Here is a 17579-nt window from a genome sequence, read left to right as displayed (position 1 = left end):
CGCGAGCGTTGGATAGAGAAAAAACACTTTAAAAATAAAAAAAAAACATATTCCCCCAGCCTCCAACTCACGACATTGAAGGTTTGATGAAAAATAAATTTTTACCAACACGAACGCAAGTTTTCTATACAGTGTCACATAATTCGTAGAAGATGGACATCATTATTGTTATAATGAAAAATTTAGGAGGAATTCGTAGAGACGTGTCACCAGGATTCATATATTTCTTTTGGAAAGATGACCATAACTCCCTCCATTTTTTCTTGGAATGTTGGTGAGTAACCGTAAAAAGAGTGGGTAAAGCTATATTTTGCTTTTGTCATAACCTCGCTATCGCAATTTACCTTAGTTCTCAGAGAAGTTTCTGAAAAAAGTGAGTAAACACCGAAAAAATTCTGCAAGAAAAATTATGAATATTTGTGCATGAATCAATGATAATTTGTACATAAAATTGAGAAAGAAATTAAGTTTAATTTATCATAGGTATTTCTGAAAAAATCAATTGGAAAATCCCATTGGAAAATTAATAAATCTCTCATTATTAATTCAGAAATAATCTTAATTTTTTAAAAAATCCCATAAGTCTTCAGTCATCTTCAACTATCGAAAAAATATCCATAAATTTCCCGTATCGACCAGATTCTTTTTCTTAATGCATATATTAATTCACAAGTGATAGACATTTACAAAAAAATATAATGATCCCATTTTTAGACATCTTCAAACAGTCCCATTTAGCATAATTATCCTATTTCCATATTGGCTAGCATGTCTTTTCATGACAATGTTGAAGATTTCTATCTGATCACTCACAGTATTGAAACAATTTTAGAATTTTTGGAAGTCCTCCAACAGCCTCATTTTGATTGATTGCCTTCTTGAAGTTATCAGCTTCCACTAACTATTCAGAAATAACATAAGACTGTTTCGAAATTGCAAACCTTTTTCACCTATATTCAGCTAGATGTTACCAATAATTCATAAAGTCAAAGTTTTATAATTTGCCTCCTAGAAGTCCCAATCATCGCTATAGGAACCAAACTTTGAACCAATTGTATAAATCTTGAATAAAATTTTGAAAAAAGCTCTTCAATAATTGCTCAAAATACTTCAGGACGAATTTCAAGATCAATTCTTCGAGAAATCCTCAGAAAAATTTTTGATGACAAATAATTAATTATAGTTAGGATCTAACAATTTCCCAAGTTCTTAAAAAATCTACTTTTGCTTACAATTTTGGAAGAACTCAATAGTCTGATGGGTAGAAGAGACCTGATACATGAAAACATAGGATGAATCTGGTGGTGATATATTGATTGGAACTATATACATATTTTACAAACACGTAGAGTTTGAAACGACACAAGAGATAATTCGTACACTCTTTCAAATTGCCCTCGAGGGCACCAGGTGTGTAAATGATTGTACCCCGTTTGGCATAAAGTCGTTTGGCATAAGGTCGTTTGGCATAAAGCCGTTTGGCATAAAGTCGTTTGGCATAATGGTCGTTTGGCATAATGGCCGTTTGGCATAATGGTCATTTGGCATAATGGCCGTTTGGCATAATGATTGACTTGAAATAAATATCGGCATTTTTTGAGCTTTAACCGAGATCAACACCACCGAGCCCACAGCAAAAAATTTTGGTAGGTTCTAAACAAGCGTGGTGTTCGTTCAGAGATTATCCGAGCTAAGAATTTCAAAAATTGTTGTGACATTACAGAGCATTACTAAATAAAACTCGTGACGGGTCTCTACATCTCAGAACATAGAGTACCCTTGAGCTTGTTGCGATATACATATTTGAAAACAGTAAATTGGCAAGGAAAGTTCGCAGTTATTCATCAAGGGAGCGCTCATAGAATATTTTGCTACATATCAAGCTCTGTCCCAGTTTGGACGTAACACTCGCTGAAAATTACTTGATAAAAGAATGATTTTTTTTTTTGCAAAATATCAAAAGCTCTAATCAAAAGATCTATTAATGCGACTTAATGCAAAAATATACGAGAGCAGATTATTTTTCGTTTAAAATGTTTCAGACTCTAACACAAAAAAAAATCTTTTCACAGCACAGCTCAAATGAACAACACATCTTTAAAAGAAAATATTTGTGGCAAAGCTTTTCAACGGTTCAATATAAATTCTAATTTTGGAAGTGTACATCAAAAACACCGTCTATTATCGAGAAAAGGGAAAATTTGTGATTGAAATAATATATTTTCCAGCAAATCTCGTAAGGAGATCACGCGTTTGCCCCAAAAAAAGTATATATTGAATATTGGCAGGTTCTGAAATAATTATAACTCTAACAACACATCTGGCAAGAATTGATAATAAAAATGGTTCACAATTAACTTTACTAAATAATAAAATTTATAACAGTATAAACATAAAGAACAGACTATTTTTAAAAGAAGGCAAAATTTACAATTAAACCAATACAAGAATTGACGCCAAAAATTATTGCGGCAATGACTGGTTCCCCCGAAAAGTGGTGACGAGAAAGAACGATAAACAGTCAAAAGAAGGAAGTATTCTGTCATTCTCGGCTATACACATGTTGGCAAAAATGCTGAAGACGGTAAAACTCGAAAGAACCGCCAATTAAATAAAGAAGGGTGCATATTAGATGGCCAGTTCGTTCACCCCCCTGAAATATATATAGTTACGACAATTATGGACGCTAAAAATTTTCCGGGGGAGTTGGCTAGTCGAGGAAACGGGATATTCGGGAAAACGACATTCGGGGAAAAGTAGCACAACCCATCAAAGTAACTGCAGTAATCGATTTCTCTTTTCGCTGATAATTTAAGCAGATCAATTTTATCGATTGCCGCCCTTTTGTCAGTTGTATACAAAAATACTTAAAAATATAGCTACAAAGAACAGCCTATGCATAAAAGAAGGAGAAATTTATTGAAATTTAAAATCAACAGTTATCATACCTATAATAATGATTACATGATATTGAGGAAAAAAAAATAGAACAATTAATTGAAGGGTAAATTTGTGCTATATATATAAAAATCTTCAGTGCAAAAATTTGTTCCAATAGCGAAACTCAAAAGAAGAATTAATATATGAAAGAAGGGTAATTTCTGGATAAATAATAAAATACTATCGGCAATAATTTTCCTAATATGCTTACATTTATTCAAGAGCGAATGATTGTTGAATAGAGTGTCATTTTGTATCAATTGACTCCAAAATAAGCCTTGTGTCATCAGAAAGATTCAATAGAAACGTAAAAAAGAAAATTCAGAAATTCTTGCTTTCAGTCTCATTATGCCAAACGATTATTATGCCAAACGACCATTATGCCAAATAACCATTATGCCAAACGACTTTATGCCAAATGACCATTATGCCAAACGACTTTATGCCAAACGGCTTTATGCCAAACGACTTTATGCCAAATGACCTACCACCGTGTAAATGGCAGTGGCCACTCTGGTCCAATAGTTTACAAATGATTCACAGTGTACACATTTTGCAAAAAAAACATATAAATTCCGAAAATTTTTCAAATTGTCCATTCCCCTGAGGGCACCAAGTTCCCAGAAAGGCCATGGTAGTGGCCAATATGGTCGAAAAGTCTCCAAATAAATTCCAATGTAGATGTTCTCCAAAAACATGAAGTTTGATGCGTCGCAAGATAGATTTCGTACATTATTGAAAAATGTCCACTTTCCCGAGGCACCAGGTTCCCGGAGTGTCCATATAAGTGGTCAAAATGGTCGAAAAGTCTCCAAATAAATCTCAATGTATTTATTTTGCAAAATCTCGAAGTATGATGTGTCACAATTGGAGTTTTAGATGCGATCAAAAAGTGGGCAACTTCACGGAAATGGAGGTTACCGCAGTACTCTTCTGAACATATCCAGAACTACGGGCATAATGGAGAAGTTCCAGAAACTAGAAGAAATTTGTGATCGATTCCTGAAATAACCTTAAACATCTGTTGGAAAACGGCTAAGAATCATCAATTTAAATTTTGAAATTTTAGCTGAAATGGAGGTTGGGGACTTACTTGATAATATGACACACCCCCCCCCTCCCTTACGGTGAAGATAAATCGAAACCAAGTTCAAATTTTCAAGAGCACGGATCTAGAGAACCAGCTGGTGGTGACCAATCGATTAGGTTTTCAGTTCAAACGGATGTTTGATTTTCCAGATCCGTGCTCTTGAAAATTTAAACTTTGGCTTCGATTCATCTTCACCTTAAGAAAAAAAAAAAGGAAATAACTCTATCAAAAGTACTATCTCTAATGAAAAAAAAAGAAAAAAAATCATCAATAGGCTCATTATCTTACAAGTTGTTCAAAACAAGCATTCTTTTCCTCAGAACCTACTTAATTAACTGAAAATTACATCTCTTTTTTTTACAATAAACAAAAATCGAGGAAATCATTCCCGAGATTAGTAGTCATTATTCAACAGATATTTCCTTAAGTACTTTTAGATATTCTGATCTCACCAGAAAATTTCTTAAAGAATCTCTATCGAATTGCTTAAAAAAAATCTTCAGAAATAATTTTGAACATTTTTCCATAATGCCTCTATGTATTTGTAAAAACTGCATTCCAATTGTTACTTAAAAATATCATATAGTTGTTCATACGTAATTAGTTTAGAATTTTCTAGAATTACTGAGGATCACTTCAAGAAATAGTATAAGAAATTCTAGGAGTATTACCCAAATTGTCTTCAAGATCACCAACAAAATTCTTCAGTGAGTTCACCAACATTTTTTTCAGCTTTGCCCTTGAGGTATTTTAACGTTTCGTTTCAGATTCCTTCAACAAATCTTTCAAAAAATCTCAAGGAAATTCTTTTGGGATGGAAAAAATCGAATTTAAAATTATCCAGGTTTTCCTACACAAACGTTAAATGATTTTTCCAGGTGTTACTCTGAAGATTCCTCCCAATATTCCACAAGATTTTTATAAGCAATTAAACAAGATTTAATGGAGAAAATGTTCTTAACGATTTTTTTTTAGAAAAAATGTCTGCAGATCGATCTGCGTTTTGACAGGAAATTTCCTCCTCTAGGTTTCTCTAAAAATCGTTCTGGTGTTGCTCCTCGAATTTTTCAAAACTTTTTCGAAAATAATATATTAAAATTTTTTCAAAAATTCTTATCAGAAATTCTTTCGAAAACTTCTCCAGATATTCTTCCAAGTATTTTCCACAGTTTTTGTTTCCTTTAAACAACACTAGCTATTCTTATGGGGATTCAAAAAATTAAATCAGCAGGTTTGATAAAACAGTTTGCAATTTATTCCTAAACTTCTCAAAAAGGTTTTCCAAAAATTTCTGACGATATATCTCATATGAAAGCTTAAGGTGAAGATGCGTCGTAACTAAACCTGGAATTTTCAAGAGCACTGGCATCCGTTCGTGCTGAAAATTTGATCGATTGGTCACCACCAGCGAGTGAGCAATGAGATGAATTTTCGGCAGAAACAATTGCCTAGTTTTCTAGATTTGTGCTCTTGAAAATTTGAGGTTTGACCTAAGGTAACCAGCTTTTCGTATTCGAAAAAAATTCAAACAAACTATTTGGGGGGAATTATTTAAATAATTGTGGTAGAAAGTTGTCTAATGGTAAAATCGTAATGAGAGGTTTTACTAAATTTAAACCTAAAAGGAAATCCTTGCATCACTGAAAATTTGTTGCGGAATTCCTGATGGACTTTCAGAAATCAGAATCCTTACTTATGAAAACTCTACAATTTTTTACCTTTAATTTTTAAATTCTTGAAAGTGTTGCTTTTTGGAGCATGATTTTTTTTTTGTATGAAGTTCAATGCGAAAGTAGGGGATACATTTTTTGAAGCAGGTAGGAACAACAGTATTCCTTGTGTTATTTGATTATACTAAAATTGTTCGAGGAATATCGAAAGGTTTCTTTAAAAAAGTCACAAATCTTTCCTGTAACTATGTTTTATCGTATTAAACATAAATTTTATTAAACTAAAAAAATAAAAACATTATTTTCATACAAACATAAATTTTATTGAACCTGATTAGAATAAATATCTGGGCTCAACCGGGATTTGAACCCGGGACCTCTCGCACCCAAAGCGAGAATCATACCCCTAGACCATTGAGCCACCTGCTTTATCGATTGTGATAGTTGCTTAAAAAGTAACGTAAGAAGCATTAGACTTGTAATTGATTTGCAGCTAGAGCTAGCTCTTATTTCACTTCAGGTCTTGAAGATTGAAAATTAATGTGTAATCAACCAGTACATATCGATGGACTTAGAGACTTAGACCTGAAGGAAAAGCTAAATATGTAGCTTCCAATCGATCACAAGTCTGGTGTTGCTTATAATAGTTTTCACCAAATATCACAATCGCTAAAGCAGGTGGCTCAATGGTCTAGGGGTATGATTCTCGCTTTGGGTGCGAGAGGTCCCGGGTTCAAATCCCGGTTGAGCCCAGACGACTTGTTTAATAATGTATGAGTTCTTTTTGGGAGTGCGAGCCATTTTTATGCAACTATTTAAATTAAGTCATTTACGCAACTCTTTGCTTGTTCATTCCCAGCATTTATTGAGTAACATTGTCAGATACTTGGTGAAGTTTCGGAATTTCAAAAGAAATCACCGAACAATTTAAATTAATTTCTTGGTTTCAAGGTTTGTTTCTATATGTATTAAAATAGTGCTTTGATTCGATGTTACAAATTATTAGTTATCCCTTTAGCTTTGAGTCGCATGACCGCTATAGCCATAAAACAATAAAATAAAACAATCACGGTCGATACCTTCTCCTATTAGTTACAGAGGCACATTAAACCCAAAGCGAGAATCATACCCCTAGACCATCGAGCCGTCTGAATGATCAATTCTAATATTTGGCGAAAAACAAAATGATTTTTTCTGCTTTCCATCTCAAGACGGGTATTTTGAAGCTTTAAACCTTCCGATTAACATTCATTTTGAATTCACCTGGTTTTTAGATTGCAAGTCTGATGCAAATTAACACAAAACGATAGACCAATCGATTCTGATTACCGAAGGCATTTTTTACGTTCAAAAGAGGTAATTGTCCATCATGTTGACAGCAAGAATGATGTGCAGCTGGAATGATGAAATAATATACATTTACTTCTTGATGTGTAGCACCAATAGTGTTCTTTTATCTTTCCACTAACCGTTACGATCGATAATGCAGGTGGCTCAATGGTCTAGGGGTATGATTCTCGCTTTGGGTGCGAGAGGTCCCGGGTTCAAATCCCGGTTGAGCCCAGATTTATTTTATCTTCGCTTATTGATTTCTGTTTAATATGCATTATAGGCCTTCCTTAGCCGAGGCTAGAGTCCGCGGCTACAAAGCAAAGCCATGCTGGAGGTGTCTGGGTTCGATTCCCGGTCGGTCCAGGATCTTTTCGTAATGGAAATTTCCTTGACTTCCCTGGGCATAGAGTATAATCGTTTCTGTCATACGATATACGAATGTGAAAATGGCAAATAACACTAAGCTGAGAAGCAGGGTATGTCCCAGTGAGGACGTTAATGCCAAGAAGAAGAAGATGCATCTAATTAAAAATTTATAACATCGAGCTAAAGTACTATTTATAATATTTGAAATATAACTTACCACCAAGAAATTTTGCGTAGTTTTAGAATATTCGTTGTTTCTTTTTTATTTCTGAGACTTCACCAAATAGCTGATAATGTCACTCTACTCTAACTACTGTGAATGAACAGGTAAAGAGTTGCGTAAATGACTAAAAATGATTTGCTTTCACACGAAGGATCCATTTATTGAAAAAAAAAGCTCTTGGGCTCAACCGGGATTTGAACCCGGGACCTCTCGCACCCAAAGCGAGAATCATACCCCTAGACCATTGAGCCATTTACTTTATCGAGTATGATGCACGGTAAAAAATAATATAAGAAACATGAGACTTATAGTCGTTTTTAAGCTATCTGGCTTTTACTTCAGTTCTGAGTCTATCGCTATGTATGCTGAGTACTGATTCCTAGCACATCAAATTTCAATCTTTTATCCCATTGAAATTTTTATTTTTACGCTTCCTATCGTAAACCGATCCAACCTTTATCACTGTACACCTATAATTCATAAAAGGGGTTTCAATTTCCCGATTGAAATCGACAAGCTCATCTTTATGATCTGGAGGTACATCAAGAATTCAATCAGCATTAATTTTACGCTTAACACTCTTCTATCGTCGGCTAAGTGTGAAAATATTAAAATACATACGAAAAGACGGAAATTTGACACTTTTGAATCTTTTTATGCATATAGGGTATCGTCATATGTTCACCAATATCCGACAAGCGTTCAGAATTCGTAAAATGTTGTTTTACTACCACGAAGCTGGTCGTTCGCCGTCATCGTTCAGCAATTTTTGCGCTACACTTGCCAAAAGACAGGGCTCAGATTGCCGAATGAGGACAATCTACTACGGAAAGCCGCGCCATCTGCTGAATGTTCCACAGTTGTTTATGCCGGTCGAATCGGCCGTATTGGCACCTACGCTATGTATTCCCCGGCGGAAGTCAATGAGTAGCGAGAAAACTGTAACGGATTAATATCCGTTTTTACCTCATCAAATTACGATCAACCGAAGAACGGTGCCATGGTATAGGCTCTGCACAGTGGAATGTCGTTTTAGGCAGCATAATCGAAATTTTCAGTTGCCAAAATCGGAACCCATTTGTTCTGAATTTATTTTGTAAAACTTTATTACAATGATACCATTAGGAAATTGAAATTGGGATAGGGTAAAGTAAATTCTTAAACTTCTGCTAGACGTACAATATATTCAATTCAGAAATTGTTGCCTGTAACAAGGACTTTATAAAGTGAATTTTTTTTTCAATCGTTTTTAACTTAGTGTTTTTATGAGCACTTCCACAATTATTAACTGAGAGCACAGACAAACAGACGTCACACTCTCATCGATGTCCATCGACCACATTTTTAACGGTCGCTTCAAATATATGGTAGGTGGCCAATCCACCACCCGCAGCGCTCGCATCGTTTTTGTTTGTGTTTGACGTTTACACACTACTGCCACCTGTTGGCCCATCGGCCAAACACTGCGATTTTAATATTGGGCGTACATGTTCTCGCGACTATGATTTCGATCGCGATTTGTTCTAAGTGTTACGTCTGTTTGTCTGTGCTGAGAGCTTCCTTTGCCAATTGGCCATTTTTGCATGTGCATTTCGTTTGACAGAGTACTAAGATTCTTTATGCCCTGAGAAGTTGAGGAAATTCACTTTGGGAAAAGATCCTTACCGTTACAGCTATCTTAGCCCCTTGAATTATCAGAACATATTGTCCTATCACGACAAACAAGACAAAACTAGGGTTCAAATTGATACATCTTACGCACGTTATGGTCTGTTTTTCGGCTTAGTCTTGTACACGACATTGAAGACGCCTTTACAGTTGAGCTTGAAATACGCATATTTGTCAACAAATACAAACTCAAGTGGAAGTAAGTGGTACGGTACTTAATTCGATTTTCATTTGTTTAGAAAACATGATGATATTTAAATAATATACAAGTTCCATCTTATCGCAATAAATAATGTGGCTAAAGGAAATCCATTCTGATTACCAAAAATGCACCTATGTAATGTTGGAAGAATCGCTGCTGTCAAAAAGGTATGCCACTGTATTAGCTTTTCGGTGCTACAATGGTGCAATCACATAGGTGGCGCCATGCCATTCGCCCGGTAGCAAACTACAATGCTGTCTGTGAAATGGTCCACATAGTAGGAACTGCATCTATTCGATCAAAGTAGAATGTGCCAGCTGATGGAATGAAAATTTGTCAGTACGAATCCATCACACACATAATGCACCTGTGTTCGTCGTCCGGCACCATTCGCCATCGAATGAATGGATAATATTTTTTATCTGATTACTTTATAATCATAGGCAGGAAGTTTCGCAACTACGACAAGCATTCGGTAGTGGTCGATCGGAGGAGAGGAGGACGCACGCGGAATGGGCTATCCTCAATTTTTCGTGCTGCCGAATACCATGATTGAAATCGACTGGAATCACTCACTACTGTGTCATAGTACTATGGGCAAGAGATCAAATTTTCACGACAAAAGCGTTCATAGAATTAATTTATATGAAATTCAATAGATAAATTTCTCCATATTGTCAAACAATATTTAACTTGGTAACTTTCTAAAATTTTTAGGTAATATTATCGTTAAAATCAGGGGGATTAGCTATGCTAACAAGTAAAGGGTGTTTCCTAACTCTGCACCCCCCCCCCCCTTCTAACAGCCAAAAATATATTGTTTTTTTTTCGTTATTTTTCTAAACTATTCTATGTTACTTCCACTTTTGATCTCAGAATTATCCTTAGACGATTTGCTCCTCTAACCCTGAACATTCAAACAAAAAAAAAAAAATGAAGTTTTGTTTGCGAAATAGTTTATGTACTTTTACCAGACCCCCATTAACTATTAGAATAATATTGGGATATTTTATCTCTATGGGTATTTTATGTAAGAACTGTGATAAACTTGATTTGTATAATTTAAACAATAAATACTTTAAAACCAACGCATCTATACACTTCAGGTATGTTACATTTGATAAAATTTACATATTCTTGGCATTACGTCCTCACTGGGACGAAGCCTGCTTCATAAGGGTGGGGCTTATTTCCAAAAATCTTCCGTAGTCAGGATTTACAAAGTGGAAAATAATCATCGGTCCTAAAATAACATCCTGTGAAAAAATGAGAATTTTTGGTGAAGGTTTAGAGGTGGCGCAAAGGGCGTAAGTGCAGTTTTACCATTTTAGTGAACTCTGAAAAATTTTGGTGTGCTTTTCAGCTTGTTTTGGTGATTTTAAGACCCATAAGGGCAAAAAATCACCTCAAAATTGCGATATCTCCACTCCTTTAGATGATATTTGACGAAATATATTTTATGCATGCGATTTTTGGCCCTTGAATAGGTTACGCTGGCTGACTAAGGAATCTAGAAAACGATGATTATATTTATTGACTTAATTTTTCTCATTTTTTTTCTCGGGGATGGGATTTGATCCCAGATCCTCAGCGTGAAAGGTGTGTGTTCTAACCACTACACCAGGTCCGACCCCCTGACTTCTATTTAATATTACCTACTTCAGAAATATTTCGAGCAATTTTTCTTCAAGTAGAGGAAGAGCACTAATTTTTTAACCATCTCTAGTTTTCAACCCATGTATACGATTTTATTGGAACTTATTGCAACTTTATTGGACTTTATGGAAAAAATTCAATAACGGCTAAAATGTCCTTAATTCCATGCGAAGTTTCATCATTATTCTCCTGGTAGATATAGATAAATGCACGTCACTTTACTGCTTTAGTTCAATAATCGTTTGGTTGTTTTTTTTTTCTGAATGATGATAGCAATATATCGAAAGGGACCGTTGCAAAATTTACCTGCGAAATTCAGCCTGACGCAGTATCTATTAGATTCATAACTAATTTATATAGGGTAGGTGTACCAGTTATGGACATAGTGGTTCCCTATTTCGCCATACGGGATTACTTGAATGTTTTCACATTTTGAAAGATTTTTTGTGTTCTAGTAGTAAGATTTAAAATATATCTTGATGTTTAAACATTAAAAAAGATTTAAAATGTGGAAGTGATCGGAATTTTACGTATGGCCAAATAGGGAACCACTATGGCCATAACTGGTACACTTTTCCTAATTATTGTGAAAATTCCTTCATGTAGCTCTGTCCTAAAAAATATGTTTCAGAACTGTGACGACTTAATTTTGGTTTTATTTGAGAGGTTTTCAACCTGAAGTGCTTTATCTCTTGCACCCTATAGAAGCTCGTGCACTAATTTGAATTTTGACTACCGACTTTTTTTCCTTCTGCTGTTGTTTATACACATCGATATCAAATACAGATGTAGAACGATATATTGGACTTCATCTGCATTTTCGTTTGTCCGAAGTTATGTTGAAGGTGTTGTGGCGAAAGTGAAGTATTGGAACCCCAAACGCAATTAATTGCTAAAATGGAATAATAATCCAGAAATTCCTGTGGAAATTCTAACAAGAAGTGTTATTGCTGGAAAGCAAAAATCGTTTATGGATTTACCTAATAAGGATATATCGTGTGGGATCAAAATCCGAACACCTAAGAAATGAATCTAAACCCTTCCACTTCATATAAAACTCCTTCTATTTGTATGAAGTGTACGGATTTTGAGCCTGTATGGATTTGGGCCTCTCTGTAATTTCTTTCAGATCATAAAAGCAATTGCTGGAGTTATATCAAACGGACATTCTAAAATACTAAATGAGTGTTAAATTTGCATATAATCACATCTCATCCAACCAAGATATTTTCACGGCTCCATAGTTGATTCTAATATAATATCATCAGTTACACCCTCCCCCTTGTTTAACCCACCCCACCTTACATTCTTCTGTGTTCTTTGTTCTTTCTATCATTCTTCTTTGCGCTTTGTTCCATTCTACTAGCATAGGAATCCTCCCCAGCTATTCTTATTCGGGTTCATAGTAATCAGTCATTGTAACCTATTCAAGGGCCAAAAATCGTATGCATAAAATATATTTCGTCAAATATCATCTAAAGGAGTAGAGATATCGCAATTTTGAGGAGATTTTTTGTCCTTATGGGTCTTAAAATCACCAAAACAAGCTGAAAAGCACACCAAAATTTTTCAGAGTTCACTAAAATGGGAAAACTGCACATACGCCCTTTGCGCCACCTCTAAACCTTCACCAAAAATTCTCATTTTTTCACAGGATGTTATTTTGGGACCGATGATCATTTTCCACTTTGTAAATCCTGACTACGAAAGATTTTTGGAAATAAGCCCCACCCTACTGCTTCATAGTGTTCAATGAGCACTTCCCCCTTATTCTGACTGAGAGCTTTCTTTGCCTTAGTTGCCATTTTCGAATTCGTATATCGTGTGGCAGGCACGATGATACTTTGTGCCCGGGGAAGTCAAAGAAATTTCCATTACGAAAAGATCCTGGACCGACAGGGAATCGAATCCAGATACCTTCAGCATGGCTTTGCTTTGTAACCGCGGACTCTAACCACTCGTCTGAGGAAGGTCAAAGGTCTATGGACTAAGGTGATAAATAAGTAATAGTCTCAAAAATGTGTCAAGCGTGTAAATAAAGCTCTTTTTAGCTTAGTTTATCTGTGACAATAGATCAAAAATCGCGTCAAAACATTATTTTGCTAAATTGGCAGAACATTTAAAGCACCCACATAGTTTTAGAGAAAATATAAATAAAAACAATTGTAAAATATTGATGGTAACTTTCAATCAAACCGATAATTTAAAACGATTTTAATTAACAGGAAGCGGTACAGGATTGGTATTTTTGGTTTCTACGATATTTAGTCTAATATATTAAGTGCAACTAACTTTCTCTAATGGTACAATAATTTTGAAGCGTATACTCAAACTTCAATAACATTAGAAGGGTGAAACTATAGCTAAGAAAATAGTTACAGAACTTTTAATTTTACAAGCTTTGCTCGTCACAGTCCTTATTTGCATTCTACGCATACGCAGCAGAAAAATAAGTATAATATCAAGTCGAATTAGATGCACATCATCCACCTCTCAATTGTGATGCAATATTATATTATATACCCATGAACGTAATAACTTTACATTTAAATGATGACATCCCGACCAGTGGATTACAACAAAATTGTAGCACAATTATATCAAGATTTGTTGCAAATAAAAAATTTTGTTTCATTTGTGTTAGAAGCTATTTGAGTTGATGGAGGAAATTATAACACAATTAACACAAAATCAGTTATTTGATTCAATTGAAAACATAATTATAACATATTTTGTTTCAAATTTGTTTAGTGTAGAGAAAATTGTGCTACAGTCAACTCTCCCTAACTCGATATTGAAGGGACCATCGAGTTAGGGAGGTATCGAGTTATAGAACATAAAACCAGTGCAAATGTGATCCAAGGGACCATCGAGTTAGCCATGGAAACCAACTTTTACTATGGTTCTCTAACTCGATATCGAGATACCGAATATGGAGTAAGGGAGAGATGACGGTATAAATTTTGTTATTTTAACTATTAACCAGCCAATATTATAACATATTTTGTCAGAAAAAAAATGCGCTTACTGGGTAACAAAAACTGTTACAACTTTGTTGTAATCCATGGATGTAAAAAAGTTGATGTAATGAAAAAAAAAAAAAATACGTAAAAAAGCTGTCGGATGATTTTTATTCGTTTTTAATGTTTTCAAACTTAAAGTATTTTATTTTCATTTTTCGTATTTTTTCACTTATGTTAAATACTTCTTAGTGATGTAGAAGCCTCAGAACACGGCACATGCTAACAGGAGAAAGGGATAAATGTTTATTATGCGGGTCTGACAATCAATAGTGGTAGTCAATCAATCCAAGCCAATGATGGAAAGATTTAGTTACAGAATCACTGACCGTGTAATGTACTGGAGTTTTAATCGAGTCTCTTATAAAAGTGTCACTGGTATTACTTATGAAACTGATTTAAATCATTGCTCGAGATCAGTGTTGATAGACTCACACTCAAAATCTCAATCAATACGCTCTCCCGTGAGAGCAAACTCATTAGAGATCTGCTTCGCAAATCTCACGCTTGAGATTTTGATGCAAAATCAACTCAATCAACTCAAACCGTAAAAAATGATTCAGTCGCAAACCCCGGCAAAAACTCGTGAAACCCGAATGTTGTTGTTTACGTTAGAAAGGATTAACATAATTTTACCAGACTAACAAGAAATTATTGCCGTGTGTGAGTAAACTGTGGAAATACGAGACAATGAGTTAAAAAGGTGAGCCAACTCATCCATGATTTTTTGACTGCTGATTTGCATGATTGACAACTCACGCATGAAAAATCTCAAGCGTGAGTTGTGAGAAATTGAGTTTTTCACAACACTGCTCGAGATTAAATTTTACGAAATACAGGGTGTCCGCAAATTATCCGAACAGCAAAATATTGGAATGATGATCTGGCATTGAAAACAATGAAAAATCAATGTTCATGTACCTTTTATAATACATATACATGTTAACCCAAAACACAACTTAAAAACATTTCGAAATGATTGCTTGTTACTGAGATAGGCAAATTTACATTTTTCGGAGACGTTTTTCCTGAGGGCCGCTAGTCATACTGGAGATGTGTTATCTTTAAAACCTAAAAGAGATGAATCTAAATGTCCTATTATTATTTGAAGCAATCTACAGGTTAGTGGCTTCAAGTTAGACTGTAAATAGAAAATTATACGGTTCAAATCCAGTGAGTTCTATGGACATTTATCTTCCGTCATAAAGCTTGAAAAACAGCTCCCTTTAAGATACCTCAATACATTTGGGTTGGTTTCGCAATTATTTGAAATCGGAAATGTGTCAAACTTACTTTTTAAGAATATAATAAGCCAATGTTTAAAACCATGCAAGAATATTGAATTTATTATGCTTGATTGTATAGAGCCATGTCTTCAAAGTTTGTACGGATAATTTGCGGACACCCTGTAGTTGTTTTTCACAATTTTATTCACAATACGAACAAACGACAGGAACATGGTGGTGTTTGGCAGCACCATACTTCAAAAATATGAGCTTTATAATTGCCAGCATTTGTGCGTTATTCTACGATTTTTTAAACAATATGACACCTTTGATGGTAACACCACATATTATATTTAGTGTTCAATGTTTGGATGGAATGGCACGTGTAAATGAATGTAATTTCGAAAATGACCCTGGAAAAGAATTATATTTCAATCTAATGTGTCTAGGAATGTAATAGAACATGTTAAATGTTAAAATTCTAATGAGAAAGTAAGTTAAAATGTGATAGTATGACGATAACATGAATTTTTAGAATACGTGACTAGAAAGTCCGTCGAGGCAAAATGAGATTTTTTTGCTGTGTACAGTAGATATCCGTTGATGCTACTAGTACTTTGAAAAAATGCAAATAGACTTTTCCTGTATTTTTAAGCTTTTCAAATATTTTGAAATTGTTTCCAAATATCTATATATTCAACCACATATTCATTGCACGACTACAAACACAATCTATTTTTCCGGGCTTGCAGAGCCTCAACACCTAACTGGGAGGATTTACGTATGTTTTTCGACGATCTTGGCCATTCAAAGTTCGGAGTTGAGGCCTTCAATATCTGAAAGCTCTTTCGAAATTGCTACATCTGTAACTCATGAAGTTGACACTTTAAGATGTCCATAGCATCTAAAAATGAAAAAGATATCTGTCGCTATGGAGTTCAGATTTTGTGAACTACATGCCAACAGTAATTTCTAGTTGCTCCTCATATGCGGTTTATTCCTGTTGTCTCGTAAGGAGTGCATCGAAAATAAGCTATCCACATATTTTTCTTTCAAATCATGTAAAAAATTGATATTTTATTCAAACAAAAAACTGATCCTGTATTGTACAAGGTTTAACTTGAACATAAAGAAGACCGGGTGAAATTAAAACTATTCTTTTACGAACTTTCGAACTTTTGATCGAACACTCTTCATCATGTTCCGGACAAGAAATGCATCACATTTTTTGGACGATTGAGCCCAATGTTTTTTGAATTCCTACATGTTCCCAGCTGCTTTACCAGTTTTCTTGAAGACCCTCTTCACGATGGCCCAGTAACGTTCGATGGGTCGAAGCTGAGGGCAATTTTATGGATTGATGTTTTTCTCAACAAAATCTATACCGTTTTCCGCAAGTCAATCGAGAGTAGTTTTGGCATAGTGAGCCAACGCTAAATCCTGCCAAAACAGTGGAGGGGTACTATGCTTCTTATATAAAGGCAGCAATCTCTTCTGAAGACACCCAGATCGATAGATTTCCGCATTTATAGTTCCGGTAGTGTAAAAAATTGTCGACTTCAAACCACAGGTACATATTGCTTGCCATACCAGCTCTTTTCGACCAAATTTCTCCACTTGAATCGGCCTGTCCGCATCGCTTACATCCTCCCCGACGACAGCAGTAAAGTATTGTGGATCAAAACGAACTGGAATGTTCGCCTGCAACCTACACACAATTTTGCACACCGTCACTCTTATCAGTCTCGTGAACTTCCCGGAAGCAAACTGTTCTCGTCCAAGATTTTCCATAGCTCTACGCGGTCGATACTATCGTTTGCCGCCTTGAAATCGATGAAAAGGTGATGCGTTGTTACCTGGTATTCACGACATTTTTGGAGGATTTGCCGTACAGTAAAGATCTGGTCCGTTGTCGATCGGCCGCCAACAAAGCCGGCTTGATAACTTCCTACAAACTCGTTTACCACAGGTGACAGACGACGAAATATGATCTGGGATAGTACCTTGTAGGCTGCATTTAGAATGGTGATCGCTCGAAAGTTCTCACAATCTAACTTGTCGCCTTTCTTGTAGATGGGACGTATTACCCCTTCCTTCCACTCTTCCGGTAGCTGTTCTATTTCCCAGATTGTGCCTATCAACCGGTGCAGACAAATGGCCAGCCTCTCCGGGCCCATCTTTATGAG

General features: G+C 35.3%; 1 protein-coding gene and 4 non-coding genes across 14 annotated transcripts in view; 3 read left to right on the top strand and 2 right to left on the bottom strand.

Annotated features, from left to right (window-relative positions):
- The window catches only part of LOC5566273, a 139367-nt gene that overhangs the window by 28424 nt on the left and 93364 nt on the right, over positions 1 to 17579 (top strand). The window lies entirely within an intron of this gene.
- Positions 6050 to 6121, bottom strand: Trnap-ugg. Its single transcript has one exon. It is a non-coding gene; the product is annotated as a tRNA-Pro (tRNA).
- Trnap-ugg lies at positions 6381 to 6452 on the top strand. Its single transcript has one exon. It is a non-coding gene; the product is annotated as a tRNA-Pro (tRNA).
- On the top strand, positions 7192 to 7263 carry Trnap-ugg. Its single transcript has one exon. It is a non-coding gene; the product is annotated as a tRNA-Pro (tRNA).
- On the bottom strand, positions 7801 to 7872 carry Trnap-ugg. Its single transcript has one exon. It is a non-coding gene; the product is annotated as a tRNA-Pro (tRNA).

This window comes from Aedes aegypti, chromosome 2, assembly GCF_002204515.2.
Source record: "Aedes aegypti strain LVP_AGWG chromosome 2, AaegL5.0 Primary Assembly, whole genome shotgun sequence".
NCBI lineage: Eukaryota > Metazoa > Arthropoda > Insecta > Diptera > Culicidae > Aedes > Aedes aegypti.
Note: the sequence above shows the minus strand (reverse complement) of the source record. Positions and strands in the feature narration are given on the sequence as shown.